Source organism: Manacus candei, unplaced genomic scaffold, assembly GCF_025592945.1.
Source record: "Manacus candei isolate 608988 ecotype Guabito, Panama unplaced genomic scaffold, ASM2559294v1 h1tg000050l, whole genome shotgun sequence".
Lineage (NCBI taxonomy): Eukaryota > Metazoa > Chordata > Aves > Passeriformes > Pipridae > Manacus > Manacus candei.
Window position 1 is genome coordinate 27,692,669 of NW_026138098.1, and position 17,864 is coordinate 27,710,532.

Consider the following 17,864-nt stretch of genomic DNA (forward strand, 5'->3'; position numbering starts at 1 on the left):
TCTGGTATGACAGCAATAAATTTGTGCTGTACTGCTTCACTGATCTACCCTTTGTAGAACACTTCTCTAGGGCTCTCTTAAAAGCCCTCACAGATGTTTCTGCATCCCCATTACATTCTGAGACTGATACAGTAACGTGGCTGCTTCACACCAGTGTGAGATGGACACCAGTGCCTGATGTACGCTGCTGTACTGCATTTACTCCTTGTGTGCTTGTGTAGTTACAAGGGTTAGGGCTGATTTTCTGGAAGTAATTCACTGCATCGTGATCCTCCGTGTTTGTCACAATAAATAAAACACTGTTCTGGTGTCACCTTAGGGGGTTCACACCTTGCGGTGCCTCTGTCCGGGCATCCCGGGATCGCTTTGGGGGGGTGGGGGAAAACCCGGGCTGGGTTTTGGCCGGAGTAGGGAATTGGGGAAATCTCGGCCTGGATTTTTCCAGAGTACGGGATGGGGAAAACCCGGGCTGGATTTTTCCAGGGTATGGAATGGGGGAAAACCCGGACTGGATTTTGACTGGAGTATAGAATGGGGGAAAACCCAGACTGGATTTTGGCTGGAGTACAGAATGGGGGGAAACCCAGACTGGATTTTGGCTGGAGTACAGAATGAGGGGAAACCCAGACTGGATTTTGGCTGGAGTACAGAATGAGGGGAAACCCAGACTGGATTTCCAAAAAAAAGGGTTGGACTTGATGATCTCAGAGGGCCTTTCCAACCTGGCTGATTCTGTGATTCTATGACTTCTGTGGATGGGATTACAGCACTAACGTATTTTCCTACTGATGCCTAATGTGGGTCTCCAAAAAGGGAAAAACAAGATTAAGAGTTGTTCATTTACATTTGAAGTCCTAAGTCAAAAATTAAGATTTATCTTAATTAGGGCAGCTCTGATCTGATGCGGGATGAAAATCTAAACCCCTTGCTACAGCCAGAGCTTCTGTATTGTTACTTATATGTATATGAAATAACAACTGGCACCACCTACTTAGCATCATAAAATTCTGTGGGAGTTTTGGCAGGTCCAGTCATGACTCAATGATGTGTAAACAGAGTTTGGCTAAAAATTCCCCACCTTTTACAGGAATTCCTTATTACGTGTGCCAAAGAACATTAAAGACGTGAGTGTAATGTTGAGCCTGCAATTAAATTATAATCTGATCCTAAATATTGGTTATAGCCACTTTCTGAGGATCTGTATGATGTTTCAAATAATTCTGCTTTAAATCATGATCTAAATAACCAGCTGCATAATTTTAATCATTTACTTTGACTTTAGCAAGCATACAAATCAGATTTTTTCCTAAGAAAGTGTTCTTCATTCAGCTAATATAGGTAAGAAGGCCAGATCTGAATGATGTACATGTTTTCAGTTTGCACAGCAGAATGCAAGATGAAATTTAGATCTCATCTTATGAAACTATTTAGTGTAATTAGCTTTGCAGTTTTCATCTGGCTTGCGCCACCTCTGCTGCTGGCAGCTGTGAGGTAATGTGCACTGATCTTGAAACCTGTATAATAGTTCACCTATAACACAGTAACACAGCAGCCTGGTGTCTTTATACAGTTCGAATTGAACTCAAAAGACAAAGGTGTTTCCTCCCTTTTCCTGCTGTCATTAAAGAGCAGAACAATTTTTTACCTCTTCAATATTTGAAAATAACTAAGTAGTGTAGCATCTTTTTGATTTGAACTTCAGTTTATAGCAAACATAGAATTTAGAAATGGTTGCTGTAAATTCATTTCAAAATTTAAAATGGACCATTTAGAAAATGAAAAAAGAGGAATGTATTTAAATGTATCTACTTAGTATTTAGGTAAGAATTGAATTTCTGTTTCAATATTCAGCCATCTCAGTGACCTTTGGTAATTGTAATGAAGTAGAGACAGATTCTTACAACACAGGAAACAATACATCAATCTGTGGCAACCTGTCATGAGGATGCTGTTCAGACCTGTAATCTGGCAGCTGCTGCAAAGGCTCGTAACCTCCTGGCACAGGCTCTGAGATCAGGCACTGACCCAGCATTTGCCCACCTCACTTTACCAAGCAAGAAAGCTTCTGAGCACATCACATGGAACTGACACACTCTAGAAACACAAATGTCTCATTCACACTGCCTAATATGTCTGACCGATGACTTTTAGATCTCACAACCTCTCCTTTGCCAATGATGAGTAGGAATAGGTCCAGATAGACATCCTGTCATTGTTAGTTCCTTCACTCAGTTTCGACACCATGTGGTCTGTTCTTGCAGACATCATTAAGCTTCTGAACAAATCTTTAGTACTGCTGTGAGGCATTTCTTTTATGAACTTGTACATAGGAGGCTAAGCTTTGACTGAAAGGTAGTGGTGGTGTTTGGGGTTTTTTGTGTGAATGAGTAATCTTGTAATAAGTTATGTGTTACATAATTACATTCTCCCTTCTGCTACTGATCATGTCTGAAAGTGGATTTTTAGTTATCACAGTTTCATTTAGAGAAAGCTGACACAAGTAGCTGACACTAAATCACGGATGGAACATTCTCCTCAAATGCCTCTCTCTGGGAGGTGGTAGGAAGAAGAGAAGTTGAAATTCATACCATTATAGAAATGCAAACATCTTTAGCCTCTAAATGCCTTAGTTCAAGTTCTGGACTTCATATTACCAACCAATTTTGGTTGTGTTAGATGATCAGCATATCCACAATGTATAGAAGAACCAGGAAAAGGTGACAGTGGCCAAGTAACACCATCTGTCCCCACTCAGGACAAAATTGCTCTGCTATCCCTGCAACCACTTCCTGTCAGATCAGCAGAGATTGGGTTTAATCTATGTTTTTAAGAAAGAGATCAATATGCAGATCAATCACAAAATCTTTCCAAAAGCCCTAGAGGCTGACAGCTGCACAGTGTTTTCTGTTTTGGAGGCTTGCAGCTGAATTAAACACGTTATCTATTCAGGAAAAGGAAGATTGAGATGCCTGCCCAGACATTTGTCATTTTACCACCTTGTTTCCTCTTACTAAGTTTTCTGGAACTAAGCATTGGGCAACCAGACTAGTAACTTTGTACAAAAGACCTGACAGTCTTCATATTCTTCTATCATCTTTCTGAAAGAAAAAGCAACAAAGGAGTCCTGAGTGAAATAAGGACGAGTCTTTTAGAGCCACGGTAAATTGCAAGAGGGATAACCCTCCCTGTTTAGGTGCCTGTTTTTTCCCTCTTCTGGGGGAAGAAGTGACACACAGTGGGAACAGATCTGCCTCCATAACGAGAAGTTTACACAGCTCCTCTCATCACTCCATCAGAGAGGTGTGAGCTCTGGCGGATTAGCTGTCAAAAACAGTCTCTTAAATCACATCTTGCTTGAACTAGAGAGGACTGCACTACCACAAGAAGAAAATGTTTCCATCATGTGTACACACTGAACAGTGCATCCAATGTAGATGTTGTACTGAACCCCTGGCTCGTTTCAGTGTGCTGTTTAGAAGCCAACAGCTACCAGGTAAACCAGTCACATCTAAGGCCTTAAAACCTAGAGAAAAAATCTAGAGAGAACACATTAAGAAAATGGGGAAAGGGAAAGCATCTGTTGTTCCATCTTCACCACAAAGTAAATAGAGCTACAAATTCCAGTGTAATAGAGCTATCTAGGAGAGTGAACTGTGAAGAGACTGGAGTGAACACACAGAACTCAGAGACCATGAACATCACACATGAGACTCACAGACACACCAGCTCTGCAGAGGCTTCACCTGGAGGGCACAAGCTGAGGAGTGGCAGGACACTAGTTGAAAAAGCTCTGTCAAAGATGCTTTAAACCCTGCTCCAGGACAGTCTCTGAAGTGATAATCAGCTCAACACAAACTGTTAGGATAAATGATAACCTCAGTTTTGCTCTTCATTCCGATCTTTGTTAGCTGTCATTACTGCTTCTAGTAACTACTACTACAGCCTGCAGTTCTGCTGTTCCCTTCTTCAAAAACAGAGGCCAGCACATGCTGTATTGCTTCACCATAACTTGTCTATGTTGAACTAAATTAATTAATTTTGTATTTTGAAAGTTATTAATTGCTCCCTGCCTTCTCGCAGCTCAAAACTTAGTTTCATTTATCTCTAACAAGACCGTTTGCTCCAACTGTTTTATTCTTCATATGGCACAAACAGCTGCTTCAACCTTCTTAGAAGAAATTTTCATATACAAAATGCAGATTCTTCTTAGAATGGCATGACCTTTAAAAAATATTAATGAATCTTATATTAGCATACCACTTCTAGAAGCAATGACGCTATGAAGATTGCAAACTTAAGAGCTTATCTAGTTTCTTTTTAGCGAGCACAGAGGGACACTCTGGATCATGCCTGAGTTTAACATTAAGAACTCAAACTACCTTCTTCAAGATTTTGAGACATTCTTTGTGGCTTTTGAACATGAAGTATTAATGTGGACATAATGCAAATCTCAGAATGCATTCCTCATTTCCCTGGATGATTCAGAAATACCTCTGCACTCAATTTTCTTCCCACCTCACCTGGGACAGCGGCAACAACCTTTTTTCAACCACAAAGAAGTACAACAGCTGCTTCTCCTTTCATAAAATTAGTGCCTTAAAGGAGACTATTGTACAAATGCCTCAAAATTCCAGCTGACAAACTTTAAAGTCACAGGTTAGTGGGCTACACAGCAATCTGGGTTTTCATTCCATCTCCTGTCTCCAGCCACTCCCTTTAAGCAATTCTGTCCTACTATTTTGTATGTTCTGTTACCTTATTTGCTAAAGACTCTTCTTTCTGGGCAAGTCTGAAGACGATACTGATTTATTGCTTCTAGTCTTCCATTTTCAGTTTGCTTAACATTTCCTGTAACATTAACATTTACAGCAGCACAAGAAACAGGGCATTAAGAATTAGAAAATCTAACCACAGTATTGATCATCTTTTACAATCTGAAACTTAAGATATAAAGCACCTAAATTCCTTCTGAAAATATTCAGTTTAGGAGAAAAAAACCCTCTCAAGTATATTTGCTCCTAAAACTGCTAAGCAAGACGTACTGAACGGAGTCTAAGACCTACTCAAAATAATCTCTCAAGGTTTACAATTAGACCTCTCAATTGATGAAAAAAAATGTTTACAATATCATCACCCCAGTAAGTTCTGTTGATAAATCTATACAGTATTTTAGTTGTAGAAAGCTTCGAAGTTTTCTGTTTGCATTCCAAGAGCAGCCTGACGACAAGCCAGCACAAGCTCTCAAAGGATGCTCTCCTTGAAAAAAATGGGTACCTGTTCTTGTTCCTATCAAACCCCTCTGTGGGGATTTTGGGTGTGCAGTGATGAGTGTACAGGTTTGCCTCATTTCCCATCAGAGTGGCTGGAAGGCTTGGATTGTTCTAACAGAGGAGACCAAGTAGCAGCCTGTCTTTTCCAACAAGTGGGGCATTTAGGTAGCACGTGCTGCTCCCTTGTTTGGGATTATTGGTAAAGTTACAATGCAGATGTGTACCTTTATAAAAACAAGTATCTGTAAACACTTCTGTTGCCAATATTATGTTGTAAATACCTCAGAAGAAAGACGTTTTGTTTTTTGAAGTAGGCGTTGGCTGCACCTGTAGTGCATTTAACATTCCAGCATTTTTGCTTAAATGAGCATGGCTGGAAATATCAGTAGCCATCATGTGATGAAATTCTGTTACACAAATCATCTCCCATCTTACCTGGTTACCTTTCTCTTCTATATTCATTTTTTATTTCGTATCATGCCCCCAGGAAGAGAAGTTGATGGTTCTAGTCAATACTAAAAAGACATAAAAAATTATTTAGCTATTGTTGTGGTTTAACCCCAGCTGACAATTTAGCCCCACACAGCTGTTCATTCATGAAAGCTTTACCCATTTATCACTGGAGAGACTATGAATTTGATTACAAATCAGGTTTTTAGTTCTGAGTTACTATTAAAACATTCCATTTACCTGGTTGCTACCTATATATGGTCATGTGAAGCCACAAAATAGACTTGTCAACAACATCCAAAAAAAAAGCAACACCCAAATCACTCCATAATGAAGAATTTGGCTTAGAGTCAACTTGGTAGAAAAAGACTGACTTTACAACAATATCCTGAATTTTGGTCTTGTTAATTTCTTAATTGCTAAAATATGTAGAACAATTAAAGACTTCAAGATTTAAGTAATATTTGTTTCAAGATTTAAATGTGCAGTGGGTTGAGTTCTATGGAATTAGGAATATATAATTTTTTACTATCTTAATTATCACAGCCATACTGAGAATCTCTATTAACTGCTTATATCTAGACGCCTTTTCAATGATAATTATTGTCCTGTACTGTGTAGTGTCATCATGTGTACATGAGCTTGCCTAGAACTTTCTCAGAAAGCGTAATGGAGATAAAATACTGTAGTCACCAAGATACTTGCTTCAGTGCTACCACTATTCAGACAGCCTGATTGAATGTTGCAGAAAAATGACTCTCCAACCAACCCTTTCATGTGCCTTATTGATATTGCAGATCTTCTGCAGACTTTTGTGAGTAGGCTGAGTAGTCCATGGAATTTTCCAGCTCCATTTTAAGCACACAGTTTAAGCTGGGTTTGTTTTTATTTTTCTTGAAAAAGATCACGTCTACTTATTCTCCCCTATCCGTGCATTGCTCAAAATCTCTCATTGGTTATTTGAAAAAAATAAGATGTAACAAAACCAGCAGAAAACTGTCTTTATCTATCTTTTTTAGTCACCAGTAAGAAGAGGATTTCAAGGGTTGCATGCTGTACTAGTCATTCCGCACAACTTGCCTGCCTATACCTTTCCTTCTTGTGTTTTACACTGAATTACCATTTAGCCTGTGCCATGTACCTGGTACAACTGCAAGTTTTAAATTCTTCAGTAAACTTTAGCCATGGTCTGCTAATATGAAAAGTGTTGGTGATGGAATGGAAAAGATTATTTCAGGCAAGCCAGGCTGAAGAGGTTCTGCTGTGACCGGCTTAGATTTCACCATGTGCTCAAAGCTCTTTGGGCCAAACTTTCTTCTCCATTTAGAGTTCATCCAAAGCAATGTAATGTTTCTGTTGGTACATTGAAGCTGTAAATTTTTATTCAGTTAGCAGTAAGTCCCTTTAATTTTAATGTCAAATATTATGCTTCTAGTTTACTTAATTAGTTCTAGTTTATATGTTTTATGTAACTAGTTTTTTTATCAAACAACTGGCAAAATCTAGTTGGGTAATACTAATGATTTTTTTCCTTTTAAAGGGAAATATAGAACTTCTCTACAAATTAAAGTATTGATTGGGTGTTAACCAGCAAAAATGTTGATTTTAAAAGTACAAAAAAAAGGGCTTATATCCATGTGTTTCAGTATTCAAAAGAAGCCTGAGATCATAAAAACAGACAACATCGTTGCTCTGTTCCATTCATTTTTCTCTGCATCAACTGAAGTGTAGAAGTCTTCCCTGAGATGCTCAGCAGTGATGTGAACTGAAAGCCTTACTGCAGCCTGAACAATTGAGGTGTGCCAGTGGTGAGGCAGGGCTTTCACAGAGCACTTAGAAGATAATACTGTCTGTAGCAAGTGCTGTTAGTGATCTGATTCTTGAACCTTGCTAATGTCAGCCCTGGCAAACAAAAAAGACTGTCAGGCGTTAGCAAGCTTCACAATATTTGGATATTGCTAGGTAGGAATGTAGAAATAAGCTTTCAGGTAGGAATGTAGAAATAAGCTTTCAGGGCTAAATTTGGTAGATAAAGGGGTGACCCAATTTGGAAGGCTGCTGATCCAGTGCAAGAAACAAACCAAATCCCAAACCTGAAATATGAACCCTTTGAAAATGCAGGACAATATATGCGCACCAGAGTGAAGCCTTTCTGTAATTCCAGTCCAGGTGGCTTGTAGATACTGCTTCCACCTTTTAAGGCTGCATAGGTCATAGCACAGTCTGTTATCTGAGGCCCAAATCTTATTAGATTAAGCTGTGAGAATCAGATGCTGCCAAACCTGAACTTTTGCCTTTTTTTAAGACTCAGCTCTGCAGTGGATCCCTGCTTGAAGGACCTTTTTATTTTTAAAAAGCACACTCTGTGAACCTTGATACCACATTGAATTTGGTGACTTCTTAATCTTGATTGTTATCTGGAGTCTCTGTAACTTAATTATCTAGATATAACAGATACTGAGAAGTTAATAATAAACTCAGAAATCTGCTGCTTAACCAGCTGTCTTGTTAATTATGTTAACAACACGCTGGCAATCGCTTTGATTAAAACACCCTGGGTTTGGCTTGCTTTTTCAGGCCCAGTTCACTGTCTGTGCAGATTAATTTCAGCTGTGCTTTCTGTCCTTCCAAGCACGTAGAGGAGCACACCGGGTCACCTAAAGAGGCTGCTGTGAAGCACAGGACAAGCACTGCATGGGAGCACCCCTGTATACTCCAATATTCCACAGCAGCTGCTCCTGTTTAACTGGTAGGACACTATGCAGCCAATTGCTGCCTGATTTTGAGTAAACTGCTTCTCGTAATAGGAAGGGCTGGGTTTTTTCATCTGTTGAAGTCCAATACAAAGGCCAAATCTCCACCCATCCTGAACAGAGCATTCCTTTTGCTCTACCTTATAAAAAGGTATAGTTGTGCCAAAGGAGACTAGAGCACTCCTTCAGCCTCCTTGAAAACGTCTTGTGACCAGTCAGAAGGATGAAGATCCTGGCACTTTGTGGCTTTTTGTTGGTATGTCTCCTGTGCCTCAGTGCCTTTGCTGCAGCAGGTATAGTATATATTCTTCTAACACCACTGTCTCTTTTCCTGCTCGTTCTTTTTTTGATATAAAATACTTATTCTCTATATTGTTTTTAATTAAAGGAAACAAACAGAGCTTGACAGAAAAGGAGGACTGAATTTAGGAAAGGGCTTAGACTGCAGAATGTGGTTGCATGTCAGTGCTTTGGTTTGTACTGTAGTGTTTCCTCTGTTATTGCCTGTTGCCTGTAGTATAGTGTGATTAACCTTTACTTTAATCTGTGTTCTGAAACCCACTCCTCTGAAAAAAATTCCTGTTACATTTTTCCAGGAGATAACCATCTGCCAATGTAAAAATAATGTATTTTCTGAATAGTGGGAAATGAGTTAAATAGGAAAAGTTTCTACCCTTATGAAACAAGGGAACATGAATTGGTCAGGTCACTAGAACTGGAGTAAATGAGAAGTTCTTTATAAAACGGTGAAATAGGTGAAAGTAGCTCTTCTGACCTTCAATCCATCTTGACTTTTTTCCCCTTTGTTTTTTTGTTGGTTGGGGCTTTTTTTACCACTGATATTCCACACTTTAATTGCTGTATTACATTGTGGCACCTAGTTACCATTTTGCAGTATTCCAAATTCAGAGAGCAGCTGAAATCTTAAAAACAGAGGATTTTCCATCTTTCTGTAGCCACATCCCTGGAGATGTCATTCTGTGTTTTCAGGACAGTTCAGTAGAAATTCTAAATTGAAAGGTGTAACTTCTAGAGTTACCTGTGCAGATTTGATGTTTGACATTGTAAATCTCTCAGACCTACCATGGTTCTTCATAGTGTGTATTTTATACAAGATGTAGAGAATGAATATAAGATAAGGAAAAACAAATAAGCTAAATGTTCAAAGGTCAGGAGCAGCAGACTTGCTATGCCTGATATTTTCTAGAAACCTTGTAAGAATCACTTTATGTGTAAATATGAGCATGGAGAAACATTTGGAAGTTGTCTTTCTAATTGGTTAAATCAGCTGCCCAGTTTTCTCACTTACTGGAATCTGCTCTGAATGGTAGAGCTATTTGCCAGAGTGGTGGTACCTGAAGTCCTTCTGCTCCCTTTGCCTTTTCTGCTTCTGTTTATTCAGGTTCCCCATGCACTTTGAGGAAAACTTAAGGAACAGTACAAAGGATGTTGAAGAATTTCTAGATGTGTGTTCAGGACCATAAAGAAGCCTGTCCTGGAAGGACAGGAGAGAGAGCAATACCAATAAAATGCAAATGAATACATGCAAGATCCTGTAATAATGTTCCCCTTTTGTTGATGTGCACCCTAAGGGTTTGGTGCTTCATTAAGGCAGAAGGTGGGAGGAAGAGTACAAAGGACACTGTTCCTTATCTGTAAGCCCTGATGCACAAGTAGAAGTACCTGGGTGTGCAAGATGAATGCATTTTTCATGTAAAACCTGTTACATCAGAATTTAATTATGGTGACAAGACACCTCAATTTTGATGCTTGATCAGCCACCATCACTAGCCTTGGCTGTAGAACTTGCCACAGGGATTTCCAGAAACACTGAGCATATGTTAGATTTTGTTGATGAGAAATCATCTAGCTCTGGCCTTTCTGCTCCACCTCAGCTCCAGAGTCAACCCTTCTTTTCCCTTTACTGTGTCCAGCACCTACTGTGTCAAGTGCAATCGATAGCTCACTTATACAGGTCTAGGAGGGAGGGAATTATTAAATGGCTTTGCTCACCCAAAGCAATTTAAACTACACTCCTCTTCATCTGAACAGAGAGATGCTCTTTTTTCCTCTTGAGAGTCTTTTTTATTTTCATTAAGTGGTGTAACTAAAAGAGTGCAGTTTTTTCCCTAGGTTAAAATGGCTGGAATTTGTTGCTTGTACTGCCTGCCAATGTGACATTTCAAAGGATAAAGAAATCTTGGCAATGTGTCTTATATATAAATATAAATATAAATGTGTGTATATATATATATATATATATATGAGTAATGATGGAAAAGAACAAATTATTTCCTGCTCCACACTAGGGACAAAGCTATGTACAGATTTAAAGATCGGTCATGATAATCCTTTGTTTTACAGATCTCTTCATACAAGGATTTTAGTGGTAAATAAAGTAATCAAAATGTCTGTGGACTCTAACACATTTAGTGTATATGTACAGTTATTTGCATTATCTGTCTCCACTGGTAACAAATTATTTTTTCACCCTTAGGTCGGGAGGTTAGAAAAGTCTGCTGCTCAGTAGTACCCAAACACAACAAAAAAGCACATAAAGGTAAAAAGGTTTACAGATTCATTACATTAATTAGGTAATCATTATTATTAGGTAATCTTTTCTCAGGCAACTTACTGAGTGTTTTGATTGGAAAGAAATAAGATTACAATAGAATCCATTTAATGCTCACATGGTAAAATAATCAAGAGAAATATGATCTGGTGTGATTAAAGGAGAGGAGTATCGTAACATAGTTCCTCTGATAAGAACAGAGGTTGCAAAAGTGAAGTATTATGGTGGCTTTGCCTTGCTGTATTCCATCACCATCTATATATACCTGCATCCATCTTCATGTTTTTAGAGATCAACCAAACTGTGATTCTGTAAATTCCTAAAAATCCAATTTTCGAACCCACAGCTCTACCAGAAACAGAAATTAACTGAGGTTGAATTTGTCCTAAATACGTGTGTGTTAAGACTGCCCAAGTAAAAATCCACAGTATCCCTGGTTTCAGTGAGACCCCAGTTAAAAAAAAAAAAAAAAGCTAAGCCATGAAAAGTCCAGGATAAAAGGATTAGGTATAGTCTTTAGAATAATGCTATCTTAAACCTTAATGTTTCTAAATTCAGCAAAATATCTAGCTGATAACTTCTGTTAAACTCTAAAAATACAGAATTTGATTTAAAACCATCTATTTCCTATTTCTCATCTTTTCATCTTAAAATTACTAATTTGAAGTTCCAAGCAAATTTGTTCTAGCTGATAAATTACCTTAAATGCTTTATTCTTTTTGTATTTTTGATAACCTAGGTGGAAATCCTTGCTTTTCTCTACAGTTTTCCTTTAGCTGGTGCCTTTTCTTCCTTTCCAATCTCCCAGTGATGACTCATGGGCTCTGTTTTATAGACAGAGTCTCACTGGTATCAGAAGCAGTGAACACATTGTGGAGTTATTGTGGGTCAGGGGTTTATTGCTGCCTGGGGCTCCTTCTTATTTAATTGGCAGGTGTAGTAGCAACTGAGGACTTCAGCTATAAAGGATCCACAGCACTAGCAGGTTCCCAGCCCATCCACAGGGACTGTGGAGTGCAATGCTGGAGGCACAGAGGTGGCTCCTGTCACTCCTGGCCCGAGAGGGATCACATATGCTGCCTGGCTGAACCTATACCCTTTCCATGGTACTGACACTTCATGCAGTGAGCAGAGCTGTTACTTTTCAATCTGAGATACCTTCTGCTATCTGACAAAGAAGCAGGTGTTTCAGGCTTCTTTCCATGCAACAGGCATGAAATCTCCCTGAAAAAAGTACATCCAAAGAGAATGTTCCTCTGAAAGCAGGCTGCTCTTTCATGTGAATAGAGTACACTGATGCTGGTCTCATTGGAAAGTAATGGAAAGTACTCTGCTGAAGGGAAGAAAGGAGTACAAAGGAAGCACTCAGTTAAAACACGTGAATTCACCACAAAGATCTCCTACAAAGGGAATCCAAAATGCCTTCCTCTGTTGCAGACCCAATAATGATCTTTGCATGCCATGTTTCTCTGAGTGCTACAACATCTTAACCATCTCCTGTCCTTACCTGCAGCCAAGCCTTTTTTAGGTCAGGGATTTCTGTTTCTTTGCCTCTGTATAGGGTGCACCTCTCTGCTGCAAATGACTTCCTCAGATCTGCTTATATGACAGTGCTTGATCTGAATTAGTTTCTACTCTTACTGAGAGGCAGCTGTAAAACTTTGTGCCTAATGCAGCAACTGCCCAAAGCTAAACAGTGTTTTGTTTCATGTGCAGTTCTGGACCTGAACTGTATGATGCTGGCTTTGTTTCGTGTTGTTGCTCTGGGATTTCTGGGTGACTTGTGCTTCCACGTCACTGTCCTTTCTAGGGGCATGTCACTGGGTTTATTCTGTCTTCAGGCAAAGTGCATAGACTGTTTTTCAGCACTGCTCTGCACTGTTCTTTGTGCCATGGGAAGCTGTAAAGCCACTTAGTGGATAACAGTGTGCCTTAAGGAGAGAGTTAATTTAACCATCCTGGCTACTTCTTCTGAAGTAAAACCACCAATTTCCTAGAATGCTGTTCTTCCATCAGTAACAATCACTGTCCTAGAAAGCAAATGTTTCAAGCCAATGTCAGCCTGTGGCTTCTGTCCAGGAAAGATGGAGAATGTGATGATAGTAAGGGGAAGATGCTGTTTAATGTGTCAGTTGTGGAATTTGAGCTCAAGAGAGACAGTAGTACCATCTCTGTGTTTATGAAGACCTCTGTCTGACTGTGGAAATGTCCAGCAGCAGCAGCCTAACTTTCAGTGATTGTGTATCCTCAGCAACCTAATGAAAGGAAAACAAATCTTTTTCACATCCCTTTTTATTTCAGATCACTGCTAATCTAAGTTTGCCCATACAAACATGGCTGAGCTTCATGTATTAAAGTTTTGTGCCATTTTCCACACCCCCAATTAAAAAAATCTCTCCATTTTCTCTCTTTTCCATCTTTGTTTTTTAGGTGTAAGTTCCAAAATGACTCCAAAGAAAATAAAGAAATACTGCAGGCCTTGTCCTCAGTTTCTGGTGCCTCCTGGACCCCTTCCACAGCTAAAATGAGAAGACTGAGAGGGAAAGGCATCTGCCCATCAGCACATCTCACAGTGCTTCACTTGATTGAGGGCCCTCCTTTCACAGACAGCACATGCGTGTATATTGCTTTTTGTTTGGGAAAGGCTTCAGTACTGTTTATTCCTTCACTCAGGCACCTTTGTTTTATTAATACTAACCTGGCAGTTAAAGAGTCAACAAAGTTGTCTGGCTGCCACCAGACTTTGTATCAGTTGCATATTCCTCCACACCAAACAGGGATTTAGATCCTCGAGTACCAGGAGGAGAAGAACTGGTTGAAGAGGTGGCTAAATCATGTTGGTTTGCATTTCTGGGTTACCTAAAAGGTGGCAAAGGGCTGATGCTATTGTTTCTAGTTATCAGTATACATGCATATTTAACCTTTTCTATGAATTATTTATTTTGTATTAACCAAGGGGTTTGCTTGTATGTGAGCATATGATGGTTTTTCGTCCAGCCTTTGCACATGGTGTTTGCAATCCACTTAGAAGCAGATTTCTACAAATGAGAAAGATCTCATCATTTAGAAAGGGCTGAGAAATTGATAAGCAGGTTGCTAAAATAATGGTAACAGACCAGATTCAAGTAAGCTGTTCAGTATGTCTTCTGAGGCTAAATCTGACTTGAAAATCAAAGTGGCTTGTTCTTTATCTTGCTATGGAGTGTCATCAGGTGGTTATTAAACAGCATCCTGAAAAGGTGTTAAAGCTAAACAGATTTCATCTCTTCTTCTGAAGCCAGAAGGCAGCTGTTCTTTTAAGACACCTGAGTTGTGTGATCAGCTCAATAAACAAAACTTACTAGAGCATGAAATAAGTGCTAATAATAATACCAAAGGGCTGAATAATAGAGAAACTGAAGCATCCTCTGACACTTCTCTCATGTATCTTCTGTCCTTTCCTAACTGTTCTCTGCATGTGCTGCTATTTCTCTGCCCGGGGGAGAGTCCTTAAAACAGAATTACTTGGTTGTTCATAAATCTGGTTTTCCTTCTAGTGAATATGAGGAGGAGTAGAAAGCTTTTCTGCTGCTGGGCAAATTGCAAATAGTAATTTTTCCCTCAGTACTCATAGTACTACTCTTTCTTTTAACATAATTGCCAGTATGATAGAAATGGTCTGAGTGCCCTTCACAATTTGGGGGAGTTGAATGGGAACAGTCAGAGCCGTGCACACAGACAAATGCAATTCCCATGGGTCAAGTTTATGGGCCCTTACTCATGGTCCTGCTCTCATTGGCAATGTTTCTATTGTACTGAGCAATTGAGCCTATTTCTGGGTCTTCTGTGTGCCTGTTATTACTTTATTTTTGTATTGGTTTTGAGATTAGATAGATCTGACATTCAGCTTCCTATTTTTGAAGAGCTGACCGTGCATAGCATTTTTATATCAAGGATAAAGGAGCTGCCAGTCCTCCTCACAAGATCTCTGAATCAGGAGGTTGGTGAAGAAACTGTTTCATTTTCTATTGCTGGTCATGGGGCCAACATATTTTATTTCTATTGTCTTCTATAGCTTGCAGAAGGAATCTGTAGAATATAAATGACAAGTAAATGTAAAAGCTTTTTTGGTATTTAATGTGGTTGCAGTAGGGTTTTACTCTGTAAAATATGGCTATGTGTTTACAGCTCTGTATAAAGCATTGTTAACAGGTCTGAAGATTTTGTTCTCCAGTGTGAACTTAAGCCCTTTTATATCTGAAAATGCTGTATGATTTTCCTCTCTGCCCTACACCCTCCAACCAGTGTGTTTCACACTCTCCAATCCTCCCTCAGGCAAAATGTTCCCTCTGATAACAGAAACGTAAGCTACAAAGACCATTAACACAATTACAGAAATACTCTGGGCCTCTGGAGAGATCCCAGTGCATAATTTAATGCACTTAAGTATTTCTCTAAGTTACCAGATTGGCCTCAACCCCAGGTTGAGGGCTATTCAAGTTAAAGATGCCACTTGTGTGAGGTCCTAGTCTTGGCTGAACAAACTAAAGCAGGGATCTCCAAATTATTTCAGCGTGGATTGTGACTGCTGCCCAAATGCTTTTTCACTTCATCTAGAGGTATCAGGATCTCGTGTGAAGTAATTCCTCAGCAGTTTGACTCTTATGTACCAGGCCATTTCCCTATGTGGTAGAACAGAGGTACATCTGATCATGGTTTCGCTTATAGGTATCTATTCCTCCTTTTGTTTTCCTTTCAGTGCTATGCATATTTGTTTGGCATTACCAGAGGAAAAACATATTTGCTCAGTGGCTTTTCAAAGTACACAAGCTGTATGCTTACATAAAGTAGTAAATTTAGCTTATCCGAGCTGACAAATGCATTTTTTGTATCTTATGTTTTTGCATGCATTTGGCTGTCAGGCAACAAAATTGCACAGCCCTTAAGTTCCAATAAAGATGTTTCTGAAGCATCTCTATGCCTGCCAGAACAGATGTTGAATCCTGGTCTGACCTTGTCAATTAAGTGAGCCAGGTGGCTCCTCACTTTGTTTACAGCTTAATACCACCAGCTAACACACTAAATCAGTCTGTCTTATTTGGCACTGTGACTGTGAGTTGTCAGGAGCACAGGAGAAATGATCCCTGCTGATAGGGACTGTTGCTATAGAGGCAGGTTTGGGGATCTCTTTTTTTTTCTAAGTGGGTAGTAGAAGAAATAAAAATATGTATTCTTCATACAAAATATGATCCCAAAAGGTGTGATGGGGGCTCTTCATGTTGGCTTTTCAGCCCTTTAGACTGTGTGGCCCACAACTGATGCAAGGGCCTGGGCATCCTCTAAAAATTCAGGATTTTGGCTATGTAGAAGTTCTGTTTACCCAAAGCATGGACAACAGAGGCAATTTCTTGTGATTCTGTTTGCTGAGAAAAACTACAATGCTGCATGGACAATGTCATCTTAAATAATAAACTCGATTGAAATATAAAAGCAGAAGGATAGATACTTCCTGTTGTAGATATAGAGCTCACTCTTGCCCAAGCTGAGTGGGTGGCTTTGGTATCCATTGGATCAAGTCTGAAGACCTACTGCCTGATCCTGTTTTGTCCAAAGTTGTTGCTAATTACTATCTCATGAGCAGCTTTAGGAAAATATTGTCAGACAGTGGAGGCAGATCAAATTTTCCCTCAAGTTTGTTCTGAAAAGAATTTATCCAAAGTCTGGCACTTTTTCTTCTTGTAGGTTGAAGGTTAGGGGAAAACCCTCTTACACATCAGCCTTTTTTTGCCTCAGATCAACCAGTTCCTATTGGATGTAAGCAATTGTCTCCACCATAGCTAATTTCTCTGAAGGACTCATTTTTGTTTAATTGCTGTTAGGGAGCAAAGAGAGCTCCCTTGTGCTACATTAAATGATGTGGGCAAGGGTGTTGGTTCCAACCCATGTATGTTTGGGGTTCCCAGTAGGCCTTCAGTATTATTTTGGCAGCCACTGGGTAACCTACTTTGGTTTTGGACATAACTATCGCATCATGCTTTGTCTTTTGATCTTAGAGCAGGGCTACTGGTACAGAAGGAATCCCCAAAAATTACTTCTGTTTTCAACATCTTAATGATGGGGGTCTCTGCTAGAAAAGTTTGGTATCTGGATATGGATGTGTTCAAGTTGTCATTCAACCTTTGTGCCAACATTTGTTTGTGTGTTTCAGATGCACTGGCTCTGAACATCTTCAAGTGGAGGGGGGGGATTTAATTCCACATTTTCAGGCTGATGCTCCACAAGGGAGCTAAGGATAGAGATTTGCTGTAGGATAAGCACCTTACACTCCCAATGCCATCTGGTCAGCTTCTGAACATGATCAGAGAAATCAGGTCAATATGTGCCTATGAGTGATCCTCAACTGGACATGTCTTGTCTGACTTCTGCAGCCTGACCCAATCACAGCAGTCTCTGTTCTCACAGGAAGCTGTCATACCAAGCCCAGTTACTGCCAGACACTCAGGCTGCATCCAGGATGTTGGCTCGAGAGCTGGTCCCTCCCAGCTGGCAGTACAGCACAGACAATCACAGGTGATGATTTTAACCTGGACTGGGAGGCACTCAAGCCCAAGCATTCAGAAGTTCCATGCACACAAAAATGCCTGTCCATTAACTGCCTGATAGGCACTTGTACAATTGTTTACCTCTATTGTTGTGCACGTGCATTTGTGAGAAGTGTAGTGCAGTCAGAGCAACTACTATGTCCTGGCTAATAGGGTGTCCTAGTGCAAAAGATGAACAGCCACAGGGTTTCCCTCACCTGACAAGCAAGATGTCATTTAGATCAGTGAAGAAAAGTGG

The 17,864-nt window shown here is 39.7% G+C and overlaps 1 long non-coding RNA gene across 1 annotated transcript; it reads left to right on the forward strand.

The window, feature by feature from the left end:
* Window positions 1-8,592: 8,592 nt before the first annotated feature.
* Window positions 8,593-16,630, forward strand: LOC127476680 (uncharacterized). The gene is made up of 3 exons (XR_007906707.1): window positions 8,593-8,766; window positions 10,971-11,033; window positions 13,476-16,630. It is a non-coding gene; the product is annotated as an uncharacterized LOC127476680 (long non-coding RNA).
* The last annotated feature ends 1,234 nt before the right edge of the window (window positions 16,631-17,864 follow it).